This window comes from Triticum aestivum, chromosome 6A (assembly GCF_018294505.1).
Source record: "Triticum aestivum cultivar Chinese Spring chromosome 6A, IWGSC CS RefSeq v2.1, whole genome shotgun sequence".
Taxonomy (NCBI): Eukaryota; Viridiplantae; Streptophyta; class Magnoliopsida; order Poales; family Poaceae; genus Triticum; species Triticum aestivum.
In genome coordinates, this window is record NC_057809.1 from 495,840,815 (window position 1) to 495,866,194 (window position 25,380).

Below are 25,380 nucleotides of genomic sequence, written 5' to 3' on the forward strand. Positions count from 1 at the left end.
CTTGTAGCTCCACCGACGTACTTCTTTCGCCTATATATACTCTACCCAAGAAACATCCGGGAGAGCCACGAAACCACTTTTCCACCGCTGCAACCTTCTGTACCCGTGAGATCCCATGTTGGGGCCTTTTTCGGCGATCTGCCGGAGGGGGAATCGATCACGGAGGGCTTCTACATTAACACAATTGCCTCTCCGATGAAGCGTGAGTAGTTTACCGCAGACCTTCGGGTCCATAGTTATTAGCTAGATGGCTTCTCTCTCTCTTTGATTCTCAATACAAAGTTCTCCTCGATATTCTTGGAGATCTATTCGATGTAATACCCTTTTGCAGTGTGTTTGTCGAGATCTGGTGAATTGTGGATTTATGAACAAGATTATCTATGAATATTATGTGGTTCTTCTCTGAATTCTTATATGCATGATTTGATATCTTTTCAAGTCTCTTCGAATCATCGGTTTAGTTTGGCCTACTAGATTGATCTTTCTTGCAATGGGAGAAGTTCTTAGCTTTGGGTTCAATCTTGCGGTGTCCTTTCCCAGTGATAGTAGGGGCAGCAAGGCACGTATTGTATTGTTGCCATCAAGGATAAAAAGATGGGGTTTATATCACATTGCTTGAGTTTATCCCTCTACATCATGTCATCTTGCTTAATGCGTTACTCCGTTCTTTTGAACTTAATACTCTAGATGCATGCTGGATAGCGGTCCATGTGTGGAGTAATAGTAGTAGATGCAGAATCATGTCGATCTACTTGACACGGACGTGATGCCTATATTCATGATCATTGCCTTAGATATCTTCATAACTATGCGCTTTTCTATCAATTGCTCAGCAGTAATTTGTTCACCCACCGTAAACATGCTATCTTGAGAGAAGCCACTAGTGAAACCTATGGCCCACGGGTCTCTTTCCTATTATATTACATCTCTTTTATTTACATCGCATCTCGTTCACTATTTTACAATCTTTACTTTCCAATCTATACAACAAAAATACCTAAAATATTTACTTTACTATCTCTATTAGATCTCACTTCTGCGGGTGACCGTGAAGGGATTGACAACCAGTTTATCATGTTGGTTGCAAGGTTCTTGATTGTTTGTGCAGGTACTAGGTGACTTGTTCGTTGTCTCCTACTGGATTCATACCTTGGTTCTCAAAACTGAGGGAATACTTACGGTACTTTGCTACATCACCCTTTCCTCTTCAAGCGAAAACCAACGCATGCTCACGAGGTAGCAAGAAGGATTTCTGGCGCCGTTACCGGGAAGATCTACGCCAAGTCAAGACATATCAAGTACCCATCATAAACTCTTCTCCCTCGCATTACATTATTTGCCATTTGCCTCTCGTTTTCCTCTCCCCCACTTCTAAAATGATTTTTGAAAACCTTCGCCTTTTCTTCACCTCTCTTTCATTCGTCTTTTTCGTTTGCCCTTATGTCTAACTTGGATTGTTTGCTCGATTGCTTGGTATAATTGTGTGTTTATTGCAAATCAGGACCAAAACTTATGGATCCTCATCCACTTGCTAATCTTTTTAAGAGATCCAATTATGTCAAACCAATTGCTAGTGAGTTGAGTGCACTAGATTATCTTTATGAAGTTTTGCTTGAAATCCGTGAATCTGAAAATTGTGATGAAGTGCTTTATGAAGTGATTCACGGTAGATCTTTGAATAAAAAGAATGATTGCAATGATGTTATTATAAATTATATTAATATAAATTGTGCTAATAATATGCAAAACCCTAATCTTGGGGATGCTAATTTTGTTATGTCTACTACTTGTTGCAATGATCATGATTGGGGTGATTCTTCTTATAATCTTAAAAGTTTATTTAAGCCCCATGATGAATATGAGATTGATAATAATGTTTGCAATAATATTGAAAGTGGGTTTTGAAGAGTGTCAACTTTAGATCCCACATATTTGGATAACGTTCAATGTTATGAAGTTTTTGATAAAAGTGGGTACGGAGAGGTCATGACTTTATTTTATGATTATCCCACTATTTTGGTAGAGTGTCAACTTTGCATGCATGTGTATCATGAAGAGAAAATTTTATGTGATACCTATATTGTTGAATTTGATTATGATCCTACATGTAATTATTATGATAGAGGAAAATACGGTTGTAGAAATTTTCGTGTCACTAAATTACCTCTTGTTATGTTGAGATTGCTATTGTTTATTTCTCCTTCCTTGCATATGCTAGTTTTTGCTTGTCTTGATAATTTGTTTGCTTATATGATTCCTATGCATAGGAAGTATGTTAGACTTAGATGTGATTTTCATATGCTTCATGATTCTCCCTTCGTGTTTCAATTGCTATCTTTCATGTGAGCATCATTAAAATTATAGATGCCTAGCTTAATGGCTTTAAAGAATAGCGCTTATTGGAAGGCAACACAATTTTATTTTTGTTCTTGATTTTTAGGTCATGTTTTGCTTCGAATAAATCATCTAGCCTCTGGTTATATGTGTTTTTTGTTTTAGTTAGTCTTTGTGCCAAGTAAGACCTTTGGGATAGCTTACGGTGATAGTTGATTTGATCCTGCTGAAAAACAGAAACTTTTACGCCCAGGATATTAGTTTTAATTTTTAATAGAAGCGCGATAAAATACTAATTCCTTTTTCAGAGGGTTAATAAACAAATTATCTAGGACTTCCTAATTTTTCATAATTTTTTGAGTTATAGAAGTATTCGAAAGCTACAGCTTGCTACACAATATTCTGTTTTTGACAGATTCTGTTTTTCATGTGTTGTCTGCTTATTTTGATGAATCTATGAGTAGTATCGGGGGTATGAACCATAGAGAAGTTGGAATGCAGTAGGTTTAACATCAATATAAATAAAGAATGAGTTCATTACAGTACCTTAAAGTGATGGTTTATTTTATTATACTAACGGAGCTCATGAGATTTTCTGTTGAAGTTTTGTGTTGTGAAGTTTTCAAGTTTTGGGGCAAAGATTTGATGGATTTTGGAATAAGGAGTGGCAAGAACCTAAGCTTGGGGATGCCCAAGGCACCCCAAGGTAAAATTCAAAGACAAACAAAAGCCTAAGCTTGGGGATGCCCAAGGCACCCCAAGGTAAAATTCAAGGACAACCAAAAGCCTAAGCTTGGGGATGCCCCGGAAGGCATCCCCTCTTTCGGTAACTTTACTTGAGGCTATATTTTTATTCACCACATGATATGTGTTTTGCTTGGAGCGTCTTGTATTATTTGAGTCTTTGCTTTTTAGTTTACCACAATCATTCTTGCTGTACACACCTTTTGGGAGAGACACGCATGAATTGGAATTTATTAGAATACTCTATGTGCTTCACTTGTATCTTTTGAGCTAGATAATTTTGCTCTAGTACTTCACTTATATCTTTTTAGAGCACGGTGGTGGTTTTATTTTATAGAAATTATTGATCTCTCATGCTTCACTTATATTATTTCGAGAGTCTTTTAGAATAGCATGGTAATTTGCTTTGGCTATAAAACTAGTCCTAATATGATGGGCATCCAAGACGGATATAATAAAAACTTTCATATAAAGTGCGTTGAATACTATGAGAAGTTTGATTCTTTATGATTGTTTTAAGATATGAAGATGGTGATATTAGACTCATGCTAGTAGAGTAGTTGTGCATTTTAGAGATACTTGTGTTAAAGTTTGTGATTCCCGTAGCATGCACGTATGGTGAACCGTTATGTGATGAAGTTGGAGCATGATCTATTTATTGATTGTCTTCCTTATGAGTGGCGGTCGGGGACGAGCGATGGTCTTTTCCTACCAATCTATCCCCCTAGGAGCATGCGCGTAGTACTTCATTTCGATAACTAATAGATTTTATGCAATAAGTATGTGAGTTCTTTATGACTAATGTTGAGTCCATGGATTATATGCACTCTCACCCTTCCACCATTGCTAGCCTCTCTAGTACCGCGCAACTTTCGCCGGTACCATAAACCCATCATTTACCTTCCTCAAAACAGCCACCATACCTACCTATTATGGCATTTCCATAGCCATTCCAAGATATATTGCCATGCAACTTTCCACCGTTCCGTTTATTATGACACGCTCCATCATTGTCATATTGCCTTGCATGATCATGTATTTGACATCGTATTTGTGGCAAAGCCAACATTCATAATTCTTTTATACATGTTACTCTTGATTCATTGCACATCCCAGTACACTGCCGGAGGCATTCACATAGAGTTATATTTTGTTCTAAGTATCGAGTTGTAATTCTTGAGTTGTAAGTAAATAAAAGTGTGATGATCATCATTATCAGAGCATTGTCCCAGTGAGGAAAGGATGATGGATACTATAATTCCCCCACAAGTCGGGATGAGACTTCGGACGAAAAAGATAAAAAAAGGAGGCCAAAAAAGAGAGGGCCCAAAAAATGAGAGAAAAAGAGAAAAGGGACAATGCTACTATCCTTTTTCCACACTTGTGCTTCAAAGTAGCACCATGATCTTCACGTTAGAGAGTCTCTTATTTTGTCACTTTCATATAGTAGTGGAATTTTTCATTATAGAACTTGTCTTGTATATTCCAATGATGGGCTTCCTCAAAATGACCTAGGTCTCCGTGAGCAAGCAAGTTGGATGCACACCCACTTAGTTTATTTTGTTGACATTTCATACATTTATAGCTCTAGTGCATCTGTTGCATGGCAATCCCTACTCACTCACATTGATATCTATTGATGGGCATCTCCATAGCCCGTTGATATGCCTAGTTGATGTGAGACTATCTTCTCCATTTTGTCTTCTCCACAACCACCTCCCTATTCCACCTATAGTGCTATATCCATGGCTCACTCTCATGTATTGCATGAAGATTGAAAAAGTTTGAGAACATCAAAAGTACGAAACAATTTCTTGGCTTGCCATCGGGGTTGTGCATGATTAAATATTTTGTGTGATGAAGATAGAGCATAGCCAGACTATATGATTTTGTAGGGATAGCTTTCTTTGGCCATGTTATTTTAAAAAGACATGATTGCTTTGTTAGTATGCTTGAAGTATTATTGTTTTTATGTCAATATTAAACTTTTGTCTTGAATCTTTCGGATCTTAACATTCATGCCACAATAAAGAAAATTCCATTGATAATTATGTTAGGTAGCATCCCACATCAAAAATTCTGTTTTTATCATTTACCTACTCGAGGACGAGCAGGAATTAAGCTTGGGGTTGCTTGATACGTCTCCAACGTATCTATAATTTTTTATTGTTCCATGCTATTATATTATCTATTTTGGATTTTTAATGGGCTTTAATATGCTCTTTTATATTATTTTTGGGACTAACCTATTAACCGGAGGCCCAGTGCTAGTTTCTAATTTTTTGCCTATTTTAAAGTTTTGCAGAAAAGGAATACCAAACGGAGTCCAAGCAGAATGAAACCTTCGCGATAATCTTTCTTGGACTGAAAGCAATCCAGAAGACTTGGAGTCGAAGTCTGGAACTCCACGAGGAAGCCACGAGGCAGGAGGGCACGCCCAGGGGGGTAGGCGCGCCCCCACCCTCGTGGGCCCCTCGTAGCTCCACCGACGTACTTCTTTCGCCTATATATACTGTTATACCCTAGAAACATTAGGGAGAGCCACAAAAACACTTTTCCACCACCGCAACCTTCTGCACCCGTGAGATCCCATCTTGGGGCCTTTTCCGGCGATCTGCCGGAGGGGGAATCGATCACGAAGGGCTTCTACATCAACACCATTGCCTCTTCGATGAAGCGTGAGTAGTTTACCACAGACCTTCGGGTCCATAGTTATTAGCTAGATGGATTCTTCTCTCTCTTTGATTCTTAATACAAAGTTCACCTCGATGTTCTTGGAGATCTATTCGATGTAATACTCTTTTGCGGTGTGTTTGTCGAGATCCGATGAATTGTGGATTTATGAACACAATTATCTATGAATATTATGTGGTTCTTCTCTGAATTCTTATATGCATGGTTTGATATCTTTGCAAGTCTCTTCGAATTATCGGTTTAGTTTGGCCTACTAGATTGATATTTCTTGCAATGGGAGAAGTGCGTAGCTTTGGGTTCAATCCTGCGTTGTCCTTTCCCAGTGACAGTAAGGGCAGCAAGGCACGTATTGTATTGTTTCCATCGAGGATAAAAAGATGTGGTTTATATCACATTGCTTGAGTTTATCCCTCTACATCATGTCATCTTGCTTAATGCGTTACTCCGTTCTTTTGAACTTAATACTCTAGATGCATGCTGGATAGCGGTCGATGTGTGGAGTAATAGTAGTAGATGCAGAATCGTTTCGATCTACTTGACATGGATGTCATGCCTATATTCATGTTCATCGCCTTAGATATCTTCATAACTATGCACTTTTCTATCAATTGCTCGGTAGTAATTTGTTCACCCACCGTAATACATGTTATCTTGAGAGAAGCCACTAGTGAAACCTATGCCCCCCGGGTCTCTTTCCTATTATATTACATCTCTTTTATTTACATCGCATCTTGTTTACTATTTTGCAATCTTTACTTTCCAATCTATACAACAAAAATCCTAAAAATATTTATTTTACTATCTCTATTAGATCTCACTTTTGCCAGTGACCGTGAAGGGATTGACAACCCCTTTATCGCGTTGGTTGCAAGGTTCTTGATTGTTTGTGCAGGTACTAGGTGACCTGTGTGTTGTCTCCTACTGGATTGATACCTTGGTTGTCAAAACTAAGGGAAATACTTACGCTACTTTGCTGCATCACCCTTTGCTCTTCAAGGGAAAAACAACGCATGCTCAAAAGGTAGCAATGCTCCAGTGAACCAAAATGCGTTGAAAATCATATATGTGTCCTTGGGTGAATGTTTAAGTCCCATGCAAGAAATGATAATGAATTTCAAATATCTAGTCGTTGTTGCTAGGTCGCAAACATTGAGAAACTTGGTTAAATTGTTGTAAATCCAAAACTCGTCTGGAATTCATGAAACCTCGCATGGTGTCATGACATGGCATCAACATGTTGTGGCAAATGTTTTGTCCAAATTGGGAAGGCGCACACATTAACAGCCAACAAAGTCATTTTGGAACAAAGAGCTGCCACATTACCATCGCAAACAGAAATATTATTGAAATCATGGGCGTTCTAAAGATTTACGTGCCATCATGCGTTCCACTTTTTTATTAGCTAGGAGGCGTCATGCGGGGTAGCTATTTGAGTAAATAGGAGGCGTGCGAGCAGACTGTTGCACGGGCTCACCAAGAGGCGAGCCCTTTGACCTCGACCCACCATCCACCTTGCTCCCAACTTCTCCATTAATGGCCCAAGCCCTTATTTTATAGGCGCTTAATGGTGTGGCTAGGTCTCAATCGACTGAGATTTAACCAAGTCTTAGTTAACTAACATAACACGTAAGAGAGAGAAAAGAAAATCTGAAAAAATAGCCCGGATCTTTATGTAAGATCTCACGGATATAACATCGACTAAGACTTAACAGTCGACCGAGACTTAGCAAGACTGATATATATAATGACGATGGCAACAAATAATAACTGTCTTACATATTCAGGTAGATAATTTAAAATGCCACATGCAGCAACGCCCAAAAGACATAAGGGCAAAAGAAGGAAGCGTAGACAACGAGCTGGATCGTTGATCTCTACTTCGTGATGGGTTGCTGTAGGGCACGGATTTCCTCCAACTCCTTTATTTCCTCCACGACCTTCATCTCCTCTCGCCTCTCCTCTGCCATCTTCGTCATTGCGTCCATGGCGCAAGATATCTCATGGTGAGCGGCGGTGATCTCTTTCATATCCTCAATACTTTGCTTGACAGCAGCCATGGATTCCTCCACCAGTCTGTCGTGCTCAATGTAGAGCTTTGCCTTATCGTTCATAAGTTCCACTCCCATGGCAGCCGACTTCTTCAACAAGGCAGTGCACTCCTCGTGCAGCTTTGCCCTACTGGCGATCTTCTCCCTCAGCAGGTCACGTTGGGTGCGGAGCTTTGCCTTATCATCCATTAGTACCCAGATGACGCGGGTCGCCTTATGAACCGAGGCATTGCTCTCCTCCTGTAGCTTCTCCCAGCCGGCGATCTCCTCCTACGTCTTATTGAGCTCAGCATGCATGTAGTCGCCAATGCACTTCTGAGATCCCTCACCTGCCTGTGAGAGATATTTTGATGCCACCACGGTGCGACATGACCTTTGTGCTGCTTCCGTAGCACAGTCGGACCTTTTGTGATGCTTCTGCGGTGCGGCGGGACCTCTCTGCTGCTTCGGCGGTGCGGCGGGACCTCTTTGCTGCCTTGGCGGTGCGGCGGGACCTCTCTGCGGCTTCTGCTTCCCTACGAGCCACTCCCTAGTTATTTCTCGACCCAGAACTCCTCCTACGGGCCATGGTAGACGCGAGGAATGACAAAGAAAGACTTCTTTGTTTGTTGACGAGGAGGAATGTGCAGTCATTTTCGAGTTGGTAGTATTTATAACCTAGTAATAAGCTGCTAAGTGGGAAAATGTTTAGGGTTTGATCAGTGTGAACAGGTTTGCAATTAAATATAGCGTGGTAATTTGGAATGTGATGGGAAACAAGCTCAAAATTTATTGATAGTTCCGGTTTTGAAGCGTGAAACGATTCCCGGTGGCGTACGTGGGCACACGTTTTCGGATGTGTACATGACGTGTGCACCATAGGATGCACCACAATCGCCGATGTCAGCACATGACCTGTTCCATCAACCATGGGCGCTCGTTATTACTATCGTGCATGATTCTTAGATCACAAATTTCCCCAACACACAATTGTATACGGTGTCAAGTGTTATCGCACACATGATTACCTAAGGAACTGTATGTGTAACTTTGAAATCATCACACATGAGCCACCGCGAACAACTCTCTTATAGAAAGTTTTTGCCAATAAACACGCAGGCATCTTGTTAAGCCGAATCGCTTGTGTTCTTCTCGATCATCACAAACAGTTCATCCGTGTGACTTGTATGCAGTCTATCGCACACACCTTGATCTGGCTAACTGTTTTTGTTGTTTTGGCTCATTGCAAATAGTTCATCTGAGTGACCTGTATGCCGTCTATCACGCACACACCTTGATTTGGCTGACCGTTTCTGTTGTTTTGGCTCATCGCAATAGTTCATCCGAGTGACATGTATGCCGTCTACCGCACACACCTTGATCTGGCTGTCTGTTTCTGTTATTTTGGCTCATCGCAAATAGTTCATATGGATCAACTGTATGCCATGATTCACACACACAACTCTAATCTGAATCATGCTTGATGGATCCGCCATCGCACACAGTTCGTTTTATTGGTGACCGTTTTATTACAATGTCGTTTGCGATTAATACATCACATGCAGTTTGGTCGATTGGTCTCTTATACATGTGTCGTTTTAGAACCCTCCTGCAGTAGTGTGGATTGATATTTATCAATGTCCAAATGGGGCCCCTCCAAAAAATAACAATCCCATCACAAACATAGGGAGACTTGCCATGAAGAAATTTATAACGACTGACTTGCTTGCCTTGGAACACAACCTACCTTGTCATTGATTAACCCGATGGTCGACCTTCCCAACAATCTGACTAAGTGTCACAGCCCTAGCTCAGCCCCTGTTGCCTTTGCTTGTTTCTCATGTCATCATGTTTAAAATTCAAATGGAGTTGAAATGGGGATGACAGAAACCCCCAGCACCCCCTTAATCCAACTAGGGTTTACTAAAATCCTTTTCAATGAACCTGAAATGCCCTTCTAAAATGCTCATCATCTTTGCCTTGGTCTAGAACCTCTGACAAAAATGGTGCACAATTTTCTAGGACAGCATAAGGTCACTGGATTAAATCATGCTCTATTTGCATTTGGGTATTTAAATACTATAAAATATTTTAAATGTCCAAATAATCATAAACTAAAATGTTTACTGTTGGAAATATTCCAAACAGTGGGCATGAGCAGTTTCATGATTTTTGAATTAGTTTTAGTATTTTTAGAAAAGCCACAAAGTTACAGAAAGAAATAGAAAACAGAAAATAAAAGAGAGAGAGACTTACCTGGCCTCACCTGCGCAGCCCACCTGTCCAGCCTAGGTGGCCCAGCACTGTTCCTGGCCCAGCCCAGGGATAGGGGCGTCTTCTTCCTTGTGCCAGTGGGCATGAGGGCGTGTGCCCGCCGCGCGCGCCCACGCGCCTGGCCACCTCCTGCTTCCCGTAGCTACCCGACGCCCAGGAAGTCACCACGCACCCCCTGGTCCCTCTCACTCACTCCCTTGTCCTCATCCCCTCCTCTATCCCTCTCTGTTGATCTCCACCGAGTGAGTTCGTCGCCTCCGTTCGCTGCCACCATGCCCAGAGCCACCCCGTCACCCTCTGGCGTGCCCACGAGCTCTGCCTCCATCGTCTACGCCTCCTCGATGACTCAAGCAATGCTAGACGCCCCCGAACACTCTCCCCGTTGTCGTCTTCAACCTCGGGAAGCCGAGATCGCCACGGCCGTGCCATCTGCTCCGAGCCTCCCCCGAGCCCACTGACCGGCTCCTCGTCCTCACAGTGAGCACCTGTGTATTTCCCCTCCCTCCTCCCCTTCGATTTCAAGCCATAGACGCCGCCCCACTGCCGACCATAGCCGCTGCCGCTTGAGCTCGTCGACGACGCAACTCCGGTGACCAAACGGTCACCCTAGTGTGCCCAACCTGCTCCCCGCAACACGTAGCACCCCGCTAGCTCTTCGCCTCGCTCGTTTACCCACTACAACACCATCCCCGTGCGCTCCCGAGCTCCGACCGCCGCAAAGCTCATCGCCGGTGCCTTTGCAGGCCACCCCAGCTCCATCCGCCTCCACCACTGGATGCGCCACTCCTCCAGCTCCCCATAGATGCTCCCCCTGCGCCAAACCGGACCCTGTAGCGGAATCCCGATGCCCTCCGCCGCGCGGGAAGGTCGCTAGCGGCTTAACTCCGGCCGTGCCGACGTGGCAGCATCATTAGCAGCTAATGGCGCCACTAATTGAACCCACACCCACCGGCAGCTGGGCCCCATGCCCTAACTAACCCGGGTTTTGTTTGCGTTTAGATTAAACTAACCCTCACAGGCTCCACAGGTCAGTTTGACCTGGCCACATCACACGTTGACCTACCCCACACGTTAGTATTGACTTACTGACGTGTCTGTTGACCCGGCCCCACCTGTCCGCGACCCTAACCAGCACTGCGTCACTGACCAGTGAGCCCCACTGGTCAGGTTTGACCTGGACGGCCCTGTTGACCCCCTGACGTCACCCTGACGCAATGCCGATGCAGTTAATCATTTTCTGGATTTATTCTTATTCAGGAAATTCTAGGAAACGTCCAAAACTTCTAAAATTCATAGAAATTCAACCATAGCTCAGAATGAAATAAGTTATATATGAAAAATGATCAGAAAAATCCAATCTATCCATCTGTACTGGTTTCATGCATGTTTAAGCAACTTAAACTTGCTGTTTAGTTCAAACATGATAAGGCACTATTTAAATTCACATTTTGAGTTTGGGATTGAACCTTTGGTTCAAAATGACCCAAACCCTTCTGGTTTTAGTTGCATTATCTCAAAACACAACATATTGACATGTCATGATCATGCATCATATTGTGCATTGCATTGATTGTGTTTTCCTTCTCTGTTACCGGTATTTGTCCCCTCTCGATAGACGTGCTTTTGACGATGAGTTTGATGACACCGACGAAGAGCTATAATATCTTTAGAAGTGCCAGGCAAGCAAAACCCCCTTGTTCATTCCGATACAATCCCACTCTCTCGCTCTTTCTCTCTTTTACTGCATTAGGACAACAATGATTCAACTGTTACATGATGCGGTAGTTGAACCCCTTTTCCTCTGCATGACCTGTCATTGCCACAGTAAATAGATGAAACCCACTAGCATGAGTAGGAGTTGTTTGAGCCCTGATGTGCCTACTCATTCATGCTTGTTTGTCATGCCTGCTACTGCTTAGAGTTGAGTCAGGTCTGATTCATCGGGGATGAATTGGAGGTGTGTGAACATGTCCTACTGTTGATAGCTAAGTGTGTGAATATGATTTGGTAAAGGTATCGATGAGAGGCCATGTAGGAGTACATGGTGGGTTGTTTCATTGAAGCCGTCCTTAGGAACTGAGTTCTTTGTTTGTGATCCATGAACAGCTACTACCATGCATTGGGCCCGAAACCAATGGACCCTCTCGACTTATTAACCGCCTTGATCTCTGTCCAGGAGTTGCAACTAGTTTTTGGTGTTTGTAGGATATGTGTTGGAGTCCGTGCTTAGCGCTGACCCTAGGGGTGGGCTATGATGTGGTAGATACACCGTGACATGGTGTGCTAGGCGCCCATTTGGTGTCTCGGGAACCCCGCACACATCGTTTGGGGCTGTGAGCGAAACCCCGGCCGGATCACCTCGCGGATGGAACCCGAATAGGCGATAAAACCTGGACTAGAGACTTGTGTGGTTAGTCAGGTCGTGGCCGACTTCCTCTCCAGGCTTCCGCTTGAAGGTTGCCGAGATACACGACGTGTACATGGTGGTAAGTGGCGAGAGCGTGTGTGAAGAAGTACACCCCTGCAGGGTTATAAATGATCTATTCGAATAGCTGCGTCCGCAGTAAAGGACCTCTCGGTTGCCTATACAGTTCATAGACAAGTGAAAGTGGATACTCTAAAATGCGCAAGATAAGTGTGAGTGTTATGGATGGCGTTCTCGTAGGGAGACGGGAGCGGATCCATAGTGGTCTATTGATTGGTGAATATGTGGACTCGTGTGCGCCATCTCAAAAGAGTTACTTGCAGTCGTAGTTTAGGATAGCCACCAAGTCAAAGCTGGCTTGCTGTAGTTAAACTCCACCACCTCCTTGTTGATACTAATGCATATGTAGATAGCTCTGATGTAAGTCTTGTTGGGTACATTTGTACTCACGTTTGCTTAATTTATGTTTTTGCAGAGAGACTTCAGTCTCGCTAGTAGTTCCGTGTGGACTTTGATGTTTAGCTTGTTACCTCAGCTACGATCTTGTGCCCTCGGCAAGGTCTTGTAGATAGTCAGGCTTCTCAGCCTTTTCATTTGTAGTTGTCTGTACTCAGACAAGTTAAGCTTTCGCTTGTGCTTGTTGCTTGTATACTCTATATGTTGGGTCATGAGACCCATGTTTGTAATACTTGGCTCCTAGGAGCCTAATGAATAAATACTTTGAGTTGTAGAGTTTTGTTGTGATGCCATGTTGTATTTGCACATATCGAGCATATTGTGTGTATGATTTGAAATGCTTGGTATGTGTGGGATCCGACAACCTAGTTGTCTATCCTTGGTAGCCTCTCTTATGGGGAAATGTAGTCTAGTGCATCCACTGAGCCATGGTAGTCTGCTACAGCCCGGTTTACCGGAGTCCTGTTAGCCCAGTTGCTACTGCTCCGGAACACTTAGACTGGCCGGCATGTGTCCTTCTTCGATCATGTGTCTGTCCCTTTGGGGAAATGTCACACGGTGTCTTTCGGAGTCCTGTTAGCCCGCTACAGCCGGAATCCCGGAGCCCCGCTAGCCCAGTTGCTACAGCCCGAATTCACTCGCTGATGAACGACACGTTCGTTGCTGGGTCATGTATGCATGTCCCTATAAGTTAGTGCCACTTTGGGTTCATGACTAATCATGTCGACCCAGGTTCTCTGTCATATGGATGCTAGCGACACTATCATATACGTGAGCCAAAATGCGGAAACGGTCCCAGGCCAGGTAAGGTGGCACCCATGGGAATACCGTGCGTGAGGCCGCAACGCGATATGATATGTTACATGCTACATCGATGTGGCTTAGGAGCGGGGTCCTGACACTAAGGCTCTCCACGAGAATCCTAGGATCACTCACTAACAAAGCAAGGTAGGGTAGGATATAGGGAAGGAGCCAAGGCTACAGCTAATGAGATTCACAATGGTCAACTCTTTGGTGTCAGAGTAACCCATTACCATCACCTTGCTTTTGCCGAATTTAATAGTTAATCTCTACACCTCCTAGAAACATGGGAGGAGGAACTTCAAATTAATAATGTCCAAGGAAATTCCCTCCACCATCAGGATGGTGTAGTCTGCATACTGAAGATGAGAGACACCACCTCCCTCAATAAGATGGGGAACAACCCCGTGTAAGTGACCTGCCGCTTTAGCCACCTCTAGAATGGCGGCAAGGGTGTCCATCGCAAGGTTAAACAACAAAGGGGAGAACGGGCCGCCCTGTCGAACCCCTCTCCACGGTTTGAAGCATGGACCCGTCTCGCCATTGATGTTGATGGGCGTGCTCCCACTAGAAACCAACTCCATGATCCAAGTGATCTAGCGGTGATCAAAGCCCTTACGTTGCAGGATGTCCGGAAGGAAGTCCCAACACAGTGTATCGTAGGTATTATGGAAACCACTCTTGAAGAAAACCATCTTTAGATGTTTAATGTTTACTTCATGACTGATTTCCTGGAGGGTGATAATTCTGTCATGAATCAAACGACCTTTAATGAAGGCAGTCTAGTTCGGGTGGGTGACCCTAGCAACCATCGGTGCGGCCTTAATGGCGTGCTCCTTAGCGAGAATGAAGAAAACAACATTTATGACCATGATTGGCCTAAATTGGCGGATGTCCTAGCCCCAACTACCTTGGGGCTTAAGGAGACAACACCATAATTAATCCAAGACACATCGAGGACCCCCAGGAAGAAATCTTGAAAAATGACCATAACCATACCTTTGATGACTTTCTAGAATTTCATAGAAAACAAGAGCTCATCGGGTCAAGGAGTTGAGTCAGGTCTCATAGCCCTGATCGCTGCCTCCACCTCCCCCAAGAAGAACATAATCAGAAGGTTATAATTTTCAGTCGAACACGCGGGGGTAAATACGTATTAGTTTTCACAAGAGTGAATTGTTCTGCTTTGGTAGAGCCAAGGAGGAACAAGAGGCATATATGCAACTGTTCGGGTGTGAATTGGATCTTGTCCTACATCTACTTCTTCCCATCTCAATAATAAGTAGCTCATTGTTCTTTTGCATTTTCTAAAGAACTATGATTGTTTGTTGTGTCAAGCTTATTTATAGGAGCTACTACCATTTGAGCATTTTGGTTATTCGTGAAACAAACATTTCCCTCATCATATTATTTAAATTTGAAGTAACTGTAGATAATTTTCAATCTGGAGGATGTGTTTTCTGTGTTCCTTTTGACAATCATTTTGTCGCACGTTATCTTTTAATATATTTTTTCTATGTACCAGTTGAGAGAAAAATATATTTTTATTAACATGATCTTTTTTGGGAATATCTTATTAACATGATCTGGCCAGTTCTCCTACATCATCTGGCCATTTATTTAAATTCCGTAGAACAAGCACCACCAAGTTTCCTTCAATTATAGCAACGGGCCTTACCCTGAAACTTTTAGCCCATCTAACTGATGAGGTGCTAACTTTTTTTTCTTAAAGCTTCATGTAAGTTGTTTGAAAGTGATTTGCTATAAATAACTCAAATTCAGTATGTGCTGTGTCACTAGAACTATACCACGTCACAAACAGAAACGTACATTTCTTACGCTGAATATCGTGATCTGGTCACATGTATGTTTTTAAGTGGTCTCTTTATTCAAATTCTTGATTATGGGTTCTCTATCTAATAGTGGTACTACAATAAGATACTCCCTCTGTTCCAAATTACTCGTCGTGGTTTTAGTTCGAATTGTGGTTTTAGTTCAAATTTGAACTAAAACCACGACGAGTGATTTGGAACGGAGGGAGTATGATGGTACACTGAATTTGACTATTTACCTGTTCGGCTACTACAAAACCTGAATGAATCATACTAACACAAATTTCTGAGATGGATCTGTGCTTCATCTTTTTGGAGCCAACTTGTTTTTTTGGAAAAGGGGGACTTCCCCGGCCTCTGCATCAGAAAGATGCATACGGACACCTTTATGAAACAAGCAAATAGGTTCAACACCAGTCTAAAATTCTCAAACAAAGCATCTCACAAAGCACTGAAGAAGCAAAACAAATGCCACAGCCGGCCGGCAAGAGAAAGATAGGAAAACTAATTGCCTATCCTATTACATGACCGCCATCCAAACCGGCTGAAGATATCCCGTGCAACCATCTCCCATCGGATAGATCCAGTAACCAAATGCTCCCTGGCCTCCGTCGGAGTGAGTAATGACCACATACGGATCAAAGCAATGGCTCGGAATATAACCTACAAAAAATGAGTATTGGATGTTCTGTTAAAGACTAAATCATTTATGCAATTCCACATAGCCCATAATAATGCACATACTCCAACATGAATGTGTCTCGCTGTATGGGGCTCAATCCCATCCAATCACGTTCTGAATAACGTATTAATATTCTATGGAGGAGTAATATTAAAGGCTATTGTCACTGACTACCATAATTTTTTTGCCATAGGAGAATCAAGAAACAGGTGTTTAATAGTTTCATCTATATCACAAAAGCTACGCCGACTAGATCCATTCCAGTTGCGTTTAATCAAGTTGTCCTTAGTTAAAATGACTTGTTTATGCACAAACCACATAAACAATTTAACTCTCAAAGGAACTTTGACTTGCCACACATGTTTCGACTTTGGAATAGAACTAGAATTAATGATATCCACGTACATAGATTTAACCGTAAAAACTCCATTCCTCGTAAGCTTCCAACATAACCGATCTGGGCGCTGAGAAAGTTGAACCTCCATCAGTCTTCTCACAAGATGGAGCCAAGCTTCCCAACGGTTACCGAGTAAAGCTCTCCTGAAGCTAATATGTAGAGGCGTGGACTGACACACCGTTTGAACGGTCGCATCTCTTAGTTGAACAATACTATAGAGAGAAGGATACTGAACTGCCAATGGCATATCCCTTAGCCAGGTATCCTCCCAGAATCTTGTAGACGTACCGTAACCGATAACCATCTTGGTCCGGTTAAATAAGAGCGACTTAACTCGCACCAGGCCTTTCCAGAAAGGCGAATCCGTCGGCCTCACCGTCACCTGGGATAAGGTCTTGGAATGAAGGTACTTATTACGCAGAATCTGGGCCCAAGTGGCCTCGGTCTCTCGCGAAAGCTTATATAACCATTTACTGAGGAGACATTTGTTCTTTACCTCCAGATTTTCGATCCCGAGACCCCCTTGGTCCTTAGGTTGGCAAATAATGTCCCATCTAGCTAATCTATACTTTCTCTTCAACTCATCGCTTTGCCAGAAGAAACGAGATCTATAGAAATTGAGTCTTTTCCGAACGCCCACTAGTACTTCGAAAAAAGACAGAAGGAACATGGGCATACTAGTGAGCACCGAATTAATAAGAACCAACCGGCCTCCATATGACATTAATTTGCCTTTCCAGCATCCCAATTTCTTCTCAAAACGATCCTCAATGCACTTCCATTCGCTATTTGTTAGCTTACGGTGGTGAATGGGTATACCTAAATACATAAAAGGTAACGCCCCCAATTCACACCCGAACAGTTGCATATATGCCTCTTGTTCCTCCTTGGCTCTACCAAAGCAGAACAATTCACTCTTGTGAAAATTAATTTTCAGACCAGACAACTGTGCGAATAAACATAACACCAACTTCATGTTTCGCGCCTTAGCCAAGTCATGCTCCATAAAGATGATAGTATCATCAGCGTACTATAGGACACATACACCTCCATCCACTAGATGAGGTACCAGGCTACCTACCTGTCCTGCATCCTTAGCCCTCCCTATTAGAATTGTCAACATGTCAGCTACAATGTTGAACAGAATAGGTGACATTGGATCTCCTTGTCTCAGGCCTTTATGTGTTTGGAAATAACGACCTGTGTCATCATTCACTTTGATTCCAACACTGCCTTGTTGCGTGAAAGATTCTATCTGGCGTCGCTAAGCGGGATCAAAACCTTTCATCCTCAACGCCTGTTGAAGGAATGGCCATTTGACTTTGTCATACGCTTTTTCTAAATCCACTTTGAAAACCACCCCATCTAGTTTTTTCGTATGGATTTCATGGAGCGTTTCATGCAGGACCACCACCCCTTCAAGGAAGTTCCTATCCGGCATGAAAGCAGTTTGGGATGGCTGCACCACAAAATGCGCAATCTGTGTGAGTCTATTAGTCCCAACCTTGGTGAAGATTTTGAAACTTACATTCAGAAGACATATGGGCCTAAACTGCTCAATTCGGACCGCCTCTGTCTTCTTCGGCAACAAAGTAATAGTTCCAAAATTCAGATGAAACAATTGAAGCTGTCCAGCGAATAAGTCGTGGAACATCGGAAGCAAATCCCCTTTAATAATATGCCAGCATCTCTTATAAAACTCCGCTAGAAATCCATCCAGCCCTGGAGCAGAGTTACTCTTCATCTGAGCAATAGCTTCAAACACCTCTTTCTCGGAGAATGGGGCCGTTAAGATATCATTTTCATCTGAAGCCAACTGGGGGATATCCTCGTTCCACGACTCATCAAGCGAGATGAAATTATCCTCCGGAGTCCCAAATAACTTCTTATAATACTCAGTGATGTAAAGTTCTAAATTTTCCTGCCTTACAATCGTCTCTTCTTCTTGCTCAAGCTGAAAGATCCTTTTCTTTCTATGCTTGCCATTAGCGATCATATGGAAAAACTGAGTGTTGGCGTCCCCTTGGACCACTTTGCGGACCTTCGCCCGCAATGCCCACTTCAGTTCTTCTTCTCGCAGCAGCTCTTTCAGTCTCATCTCCGCATCTAGCTTAACATGCAATTCCGTTGGATCTAGGATTGTGCACTCGGATTTTACATCTAAGGCCTGGATAAGGTTAAGGAGCCTTTCCTTTTCGACGTTATACACCCCACTAAGATGCTTAGCCCACCTTCGTAAGAAACTTTGAAGGTGACGAATCTTATTCTGCCATCTCTCTATTGGAGTTCTACCTCCTGAATCTTTAGCCCATTCCCTGGCTATCAGACCCAAAAAACCTTCTCTCTCAAACCAAGCTAGTTCAAAGGAGAAGATATTCTTGTTCCCCACGTGCGTTGCCTCCCCAGAGTCAACTAGCAATGGGGTGTGGTCTGAAATTCCACGCGATAACGCTTGTACGGTGACTAGAGGAAACTTCAGTTCCCAGTCCACACTCGCTAGGACCCTGTCAAGTTTCTCAAAAGTAGGAGTAGGCAAAGCATTAACCCATGTGAATTTTCGGCTGGAAAGCTCTATCTCTCTCAGATCCAAGCTTTCAATAATGGTGTTGAACATGAACGACCACTTGCCATCGAAATTCTCATTGTTCTTTTCGCCCCTCCTTCTAATGATATTGAAGTCGCCCCCTACTAAGATTGGAAGCTTCTCTGATCCGCAAATATGGACTAGATCCGCCAGAAAGTTCAGTTTTAATTCTGGCTGTGCGGCACCATATACCGCCACCAGGGCCCAATTAAATCCATCGATCTTGGACCTAACCCAAAATTTGACAGCGAAACCTCCCATGACCACACTCCGAACTTCCAGCGTCTCACATCTAACGCCAAGTATGATGCTACCTGATCTTCCTCTCAGAGGTAGACAATGCCAATCAAAATTGGGCCCCTCCCGACAGCGTATTAAGGAATTGGGGCGCAAAATTGCCTCTTTCGGTTTTCGAAAGAGCAATAAAGTCCAGCCTCTGTTCGATCGAAGCCTCTGCTAGAAAACGTCTTTTAGCCAAGTCCTTTAGACCTCTGCTATTCCAAAAGATTCCTCTCATAACTCATCATGAAATTTTTAGGTCATCCGGTTCCTAGCACTTCTATGCACTGCCGAAGTCGGGTAGATTTTGCGCTGCCACTTGCGCTTAGGTTTGGGTAAATCCACCACCCGGTCCTCACAACCGGTGGCAAGGATTCTCTCAGAAAGGCCCTCTGTATTATCTTCATCCCCAGTCGTTACAGAACCATGCTCCTCCCCTGACCAGGGGGGAGGGGGCCAATATTTATGCAAAGTGAGTCTAACACCCTAACTCCCAAGTGTGAAATCTCAGAATCGTTCATGGGTTTAATTGCTGCTAAGTGGCGAATCATGTCTAAAGCACGATCCGCTTCAAGATCCACTATATCATTTACTGAATGCGAGATTTCATTCTCATTACTACCAAGTGAAACCCCTAACTGGTTTGCATTATGAATAATCTCAGCATTAGAAAAATGAAGAATAGAATTGGACGTGTTAACCGACATACCAGTAGTGACCTCCAGATCACGAAGCTTGGCCGCCCGCTTGGCGCACCTCACATGCATGTCATCAATCTCTGGCTGGTCCTGGAGGCGACAGCTCATCCGCCGCCCCTGAGACACAGGATCTGGGATCCCTCCGAAAGCGATTACCTCCTCCCTAGAGACCTGGATAGGGGTCAGGCCTCCTGCCTCACCCCACCACTCGGCCTACCAGGAACTCCCAGCCCCGACCTTGGCTCCGTGACTGACGTGCGCAGAGGGGAAGGGAAGTGAGGGGCCGCCTGCCCCCCTCCCTCCTTGCCAGTTAGAGCAGCCAGGTCGGCGGGTGAAGCGCTCAAGCTAGCTGGTGTCGGCAGACCCGACCCCTGAGGCGAATCAAGGGATCGCCCGCCCGTGACTCCCACTGACGCCGTAGGAGAAGAGTGCGCCTCCACCACAGACGAAGAAAGACCAAAGGCATCCTGCCCTGGTCTCCCTCTCCCTGCCGACCCGACGGCAGCGTGTAGTGCATGCCCGTCCCCAACGGTCCTCGACCGAGGAGAAGCACCAGTAGAAGAAGGAGTATAGGGGGCCTCCTGCCCACTATCCCCCTCTTTCTCGGCAACGCCGTCAAACCTTGCAAAGTCCAAGGGTGGTGGCGTGTCCTCTAGTGCATCCTCAGACTCCACCCTGTCGCTCCAGAGTCTCGGAGGAGCGGATGCAGGCTCAAACGAACCGAATCGCAAAGTGCTCATAGGCGCCGAAACCGAAGGGGACGCCCCAGACCCAGGTGCCTGCCAGGTGGAACTCGGCCCGTTGGCCAACTGATTCTCAACCTCATCCCCTCGCGATTTCGTGTTACCGGACCCATCATCCTTATCCTGCATATGCACATCTGTCCCTGCCATAGCCTCCACAAAAAGCTCTGAGTCCTCAAACTCTATCTCAAGGTTGAAAACCTCCCCCTTATAAGTCCACTTGACCATGTCAGGTACAAACTCAATATCAAGGATACTCACGAGTAAGCGTGCCACCCCAGTAGCTCTGGTGAAAGCTATATGCACCTTCTCTGTTTTCCCGACCAGCATTCCCAAACTAGCAGCAACTCGGGCATCATGAAGCGGCTTGGAAGGCGCCCCCGAGAAACGCAGCCATACCTGAGTGAGAGGCTTGCCCTGCGGCTCAACTCGTTTCCACTCATGGAACTCGAGGATGCACTCAGTTCCAGGGACTCTGCACAACCCAAAACTGAGCATGCGCTTTAGGTCCTCCGATGTCGGGAAATCCACCTTAAAAGAATTATCCTCGAGGCGACTAAGTTCCCGCACAAAGTCCCCTAGTATAAGCTCAGAAAGCCTGTGAATAACCTGTGCCTCAGACACCTCGCACTTAGTTACCTTAACAATCCCTGTATATGAATTCTGTGGCTCATCGGGAATCTCCCTCACACTGGGAGACTCAAAAAACATCAACTCAGAATAGTAGACTCCATAAATGGTGATACTCGGCATCTGATCACGCAAAATCGGGCATGCCCCAGACTCATGTACTGGCTTAAGACAAGTATCACAGAGCTCTGTCTCACACTCAGTAATAAAGTGGCCTCTCTTGCCACAATGGTAGCACAATATCTTTTCCTTTTTACGTGCCCACTTGGAGGCTCTCTCCTCCTCAGCCTTGTCTATAGCCCCGGCAGCCTCCGGCGCTACGGACTCCGTCGACGGCACGTCCGCGAAAGCGAGAGCAGTTACCACCTCCATAGCCTGCCCGGATAGCTCCATCTCCTGACCGGTAGAATCAACCGTTGGGTCCACCATGATGGGTGGTGGAGGCTGGCGGTAACGCTTTCTGCCACCGCGACCACCGCGACCCCACGGTGCCCTCGGTAACCGCCTCGCTGCCTGTAATCGGGGCTAGATGCCCCCTCGACAAAACCTCCCGGAGGTCCGTAGAAAGGTCTTTCGTCTGACTCATCACCCTGCCATGCATAGCCACGTCCGCCACCCGTAGACAATGAGCCACGATGTTATCCGTCCCCATAGGCATTGAAACCATCATCACCCCACTTTCCTCGGGGCGGGCCATTACCACCGCGATTAGTCGGCGCCCGAGCCATAGCCACACCTCCCTCGCCCGCGATAGGTAGCACTAGTGGGGTCTAAACTGGTACCACGCGCTTCTGAAGCGGTCTGGCAACATAGTGTGGCGGAGGAGCAGCATGTGGTAGCCCACCCGGCACCGAAGCATGCGTCGGCGGCCTCTGCAGCGTAGCACCACGCCCCACAGGCGCAGGCGTCGGCGGTCTCAGCGGGGTAGCACCGCGCCCCACAGTCGCCGGCAGAGAAGCAGCCGGCGCCGGAGGCTGAAGGCCTAGAGCACCACGCCCTGTGGCCGGCACCGCCACCACAGTCTGCGCAGGTCGCGGCCCTGGCGGGGTACCACGTCCGGCAGCGCCCGTGGGTCGCGGCCCCTGAGGCACGCCACGACCTACCGGCAGCACCGGCCGCTGACCCTGTGGACCGCCGCCACCATGGGCAGCCGACGCCGCTCCGGCAGCCACCTGAGACTTGGGACAAGAAGCCGCCGCATCCCCCGTCCCGCCATCAAGGGAGGGATCCGAGTCGCCCGCCCCGGACCACAGCGAAGGAACCCCGATCGACCCCCGCGGGTCGAGACCTAGGGCAGAGCGATGGCAGAAGCAGAACGCCCGACAATACACGTTCGCTCGAACGCATGCAAGGGCTTTTGGCTACGTCGCCCGTGGAGTCCGAGTTAGCCTGGGCCTCATACCCAGCTAACTCCGGCCCACTCGGCTTTGCCACTCGATGGGCCTCACACCCATCGGTAGGCTGTCCCAGATCCATCACCGACCGATCGAGCCCAGCTAAGCCCAATATCGAATTTAAACGCCTTGCCCTGGCAGTTCGGATCTCGGCCGGTCCGCCGGTCACCGACGCCGGCGCCGCTGCCGCCGCTGCCGGCCTCACTTTCTTTCTTCTCTGGACAACTTTCCATGCCCCGGCCTCAAGAAAATCTGACAAGGTAGGTTTAGGAATACATACCTTCGGAAGTGGTCCTCGCCATGGCCGGATCGCCGTCGCCGATGTACGCCGGTGGACTACCCAGCGGACAACCTCAATGGCGTCGTGCTCAAGTCCTTGCCGGGCTGGGTCATCCATGGGGATCGCCAATTCCACAATTTTCGCCGCATCTTGCTCCGAGTACCCCATGCGAAACGCCTCGCAGATCGCATCAGAAGGAGTCGGCGAGCTCACCGGTGACAAATCACCGCCGTAGTCCCCGTCCTCGTCGTCCGCGTCGCCTGTGTCATCGCAAAGCGCCCAGAAGCGGCCTCCTACGCGCCGGTTACCAGTGGGCACGGTCACTCCCGTCGTCGCCCGCGGCGCCCCGTCTCCCATTTCGCTCGAGGCGTCTCCAGACTCGAGAAGCCATACTGCACATCTCCAGTTCAAAATTTCAAATGCAGGCAGCAGACAATCACCATTCAGCAAGCTGCATACTGTTGGTGGCCCTCGGGGGGCTTGCACATCTCCAATTCAAAATTTCAAATACACATACCGGTGCACTCTTGGGCACACATTGAATGACTGGCATTTGTTTGTTTTCAGTTAATGTTTTCAGCCTGCTAATTAAGGAAGAAAAATACTATGAAACTCACCGGTAAAACCTGGAAAGTTATTCAATGTGTGCCCAATTCTGCACCGGCGTATTTGAAATTTTGAACTACCATCATTCAAATTTTGAAATTTTAAATAAGCGATAGAGGATCACGCAGCCGTGACAAGTTTGACCTGCCATCGTTCTCCACATGATGACGACCCAGATTACTCTTTTCCAATGCGAATCTGGCCCAGTTGGTACTGATAGGCCCATACACGGTGTCCTGTTCGAATTCCTCATCCCAGAAACCCGCAACAAACACCAGGCGAGGCATACTTTCTTTCATTTAGTACCACACTGCCTGTCCAAGGAGGTAGCAGAGGCAGCGCAACCTATATAAGCAGGGCATAGGGCAATCTTGAAACATACTCCCTTCGTTTGGGATTACTTGTCTCGGATATGGATGTATCTAGAACTACAATATGTCTAGATACATCCATTTCTGCGACAAGTAATCCGAACGGAGGGAGTACTTACCTGGACGGAGTCTATGGTTGAGCAAGAAGAGCCATGGCCTAGACTAGTGGCCCATATTGCACTTTGTGGGTGCGCTGGCTTACCATCTCCCCTTTGAGGGAGAGTGGACGTCATAATTAGTGATAGAGGGGGTACGCGTTCACGCGGCCCCTGCCAAATATCAATTTAAACTTTTGGTCATTTTGATATATGGTTTGGTCCTTAGTGTCGACTCTGAATTCTCTGAGTGTGAAAGACCTTGGCTGTTTTCTCAAGTCTATAAAACTATGAGTGGCTAGGGCTTTATAAAACTGTGGGTGACGTCATAATTTTCTGCAGAACTGTGAGCGTGAATGGCCTTGAGCTGCCAACTATTAATTTTAAGTTTTGTTCCTTTTGATTTGTGATGATTTGGTCCATGCTGTCAGCTCTGAATTCTCTTGAAAATTTTCAAGTGGCATTATGCTCTTTCTCTATTGTCCGTTCTCTACCGGGCCGAGTTTCAGTTTGAATTTTGCACCTACTTGGATCCTTAGAGCATCTCCAACCGCGCCTCCAGAAAGGCCTCCCCAGATGATTTTCTCGCGCCGGCGCCGAAAAAACGGTCCAGTCGTGTCCCAGGAGCCCGATTTTCGCCGGCCTGGGCCGAAAACAGTGCCGGCGGACCCAGGCCAAACCCGGCGCGCTGGGGGCGCCCGGGGGCGCCGGGGTGAGCTGTTTTGTCGTGAAAAAGCCGCGGGCCAGCCGCGTCAGCGACACGGCACCTCGTCTTCCCCCAACGGCCTCGGTTCCCGCGGGGAATCAATGGCAAGGCTGCCGCCGGACAGCCTTGCCATTGATTCCTCACAGGCAGTGCGTCACGGGACGGCGCGCCGACGCCTCCCCTCCCTCGCACGCGTTCACATGGGAGCGGCGCGGCTATATAGCCTGCGGCCTCACTTGCCTGTTGTAGGATCGAAAGTATGTCTAGAGGGGGGGTGATTAGACTACTTGACCAAATAAAAACTTAACCTTTTCCCAATTTTAATTCT

General features: G+C 45.8%; 1 non-coding gene across 1 annotated transcript; it reads left to right on the plus strand.

The window, feature by feature from the left end:
• The first annotated feature begins 24,362 nt into the window (after positions 1-24,362).
• Positions 24,363-24,524, plus strand: LOC123132897 (U1 spliceosomal RNA). Its single transcript, XR_006465119.1, has one exon. It is a non-coding gene; the product is annotated as a U1 spliceosomal RNA (small nuclear RNA).
• Positions 24,525-25,380: the final 856 nt, after the last annotated feature.